Consider the following 2,457-nt stretch of genomic DNA (forward strand, 5'->3'; position numbering starts at 1 on the left):
CTAGTCTATAGTCTAGTCTATAGTCTAGTCTATAGTCTAGTCTATAGTCTAGTCTATAGTCTAGTCTTTAGTCAAGTCTATAGTCTAGTCTATAGTCTAGTCTATAGTTTTGTCATTAATCTAGTCTATAGTTTAGTCTATAATCTAGTTTATAGTCTAGTCTATAATCTAGTTTTTAATCTAGTCTATAGTCTAGTCTACAGTCTAGTCTATATTCTAGTCTATATTCTAGTCTATAGTCTAGTCTATAGTCTACTCTATAGTCTATTCTATAGTCTAGTCTGATGTAGTACAGAGTCTAGTCTCTAGTCAAGTATATTGACTAATCTATAGTCTAGTTTATAGTCTAGTCTATATTAAAGTCTATAGTTTAATCTATACTATAGTCTAGTCTGTAGCCTAGTCTATGTTCATAGGCCCTTAAGTATAATCTTTTACTGTCTTGTATATAGTCTAGGATTAAGTCTAGTTTAGACTCTGTTTCAGCTGGATTTAATTTAAGTATTTTTTAAATTGTTTCATTTTATTTTATGGTTTTGTTTTGTTTTTTTTTTTTAATTCCACTTTTTGTTTTTATTTAATTAAAAAGTTAAATGCTCTTGCTATCTCATATTAACCTCAATGTTTTAATTATACAATTGTCGTTTAATTAAAAAATTTATTATACCAATAATAAATTGCTTTTATATTAATATTAAATGTAATTAAAAATAGCTAAAAACAAGGTCATGAAATATATAATAATAATAAAATTAATCTATAAATAAAAAAACCATTTAATTGGCTAAAAGTTAAGCTTAATATTAAAAACTTAAAAAAATTTTAAAATATGGAAAAATAAACAAATAATAGACATTTTGTATTTCGTGGTTTTAAGGGTAAACCGCTGATAATAATTTACCCTCTTGCAGTTATGAAAATACACATAAGTGTGTGAAAGTTTATGAAAACCCAGGCACATACAGTAATAAATTAAATTAATTTACAAAGTTTTTAAAAAATTTTTCGAATAAGTTTATTAAAAGTTTTGGTATTTATATAAAAAACCACTAAAAACTAATAAAATAAAGCTGAGAAAAACAAAGAATTTTAATAAACAAGTACAGTTTTTAAGAAAATTTAAAGCAAAACTATAAAAAAATATTACTATTAATAACGTATACTTTATTTTCTTTACAAACATTAATCATACGTACTGAAGATCTAACTTGATTACATTACGTATTTGCATTTTTTGCAGAATTTCATTCTCTCGCTCTCACTCTTTATCGCATTTAATCTTAGAACTCTTTGTTTACCGAACAAACTTATTTTGCTTTGTTTTACTAACAAACAGTAGCAACAACAAGAACAACAATCACATGTCTTTATAAACGTGTTTGCTCTATTTTCTATGTAAACAACACGACAACAAAACATTAACAAAAACATACTTCCCTGTTCATGCAAAACATTTTACGTTGTTGTTTTTTGTTTTTCTCTTTTTACAAACAAACTTTGACTACTGACATTGTTGATGTTATTATTATTATCATCTTTTGTTACTTTTTGTTTCGTTTAAACATTTTTGACACATGTCATAAGAGAAAACCATCATATTATTATTTTTTTTTAATATACATACATATTTTACATGCATTGCTTTTTTTGTAAACCTCTACTCATGTTACATGCTGAAAAACAAATTGGTTTTGTACTCATACAAAAATGACATAAAAAACAACAATCTGACATATTCACATTGTTTGTCAATATTTTTAAATAAAACAACAACAAAAAACTATAAAATATTTCATAAATGTACATATTTAGTTTTTAGGAAAAGTAAAAGTAACTACTAAATAAACATTTAGACTAGACTATTGACTAGACTATTGACAAGACTATAAGCTAGACTATGGACCAGACTATTGACTGCACTATAGAATTGACTTTAGACTGTGGCCAAGACTATACGATAGACTAAACCATAGACTAGAATATTGACTTCACAATAAAACAGACCAATGACTAGACTATAGACTAAACTATAGACCAGACTACGTGCTACGCTATAGACTAGTTAAAAGGTTAGATTATAGGCCAGACTGCATACCTGTACACTAACGAGTAGAATATAAAGTAGACTATTGACTAATCTATAGACTAGTCTATACACCAGACTATAGACTAGGCTAAAGACTAGACTATACAGTAGACTATAGATTATAGAGTAGACTTTAGAGTAGACTATAGAGTAGACTATAGACTAGACTATAGAGTAGACTATAGACTAGACTATAGAGTAGACTATAGACTAGACTATAGAGTAGACTATAGACTAGACTATAGACTAGACTATAGGTTAAGCTATAGACTAGACTATAGACTAGACTATAGACTAGACTATAGACTAGACTATAGACTAGACTGTAGACTAGACTATAGACCAGACTATAGACTAGACTGTAGACTAGA

General features: G+C 26.9%; 1 protein-coding gene across 1 annotated transcript in view; it reads right to left on the reverse strand.

Annotated features, from left to right (window-relative positions):
• LOC111680033 overlaps window positions 1-2,457 on the reverse strand; it is a 53,985-nt gene that overhangs the window by 10,410 nt on the left and 41,118 nt on the right. The gene's annotated exons all lie outside the window — the stretch shown is intronic.

Source organism: Lucilia cuprina, chromosome 6, assembly GCF_022045245.1.
Source record: "Lucilia cuprina isolate Lc7/37 chromosome 6, ASM2204524v1, whole genome shotgun sequence".
Classification (NCBI taxonomy): domain Eukaryota; kingdom Metazoa; phylum Arthropoda; class Insecta; order Diptera; family Calliphoridae; genus Lucilia; species Lucilia cuprina.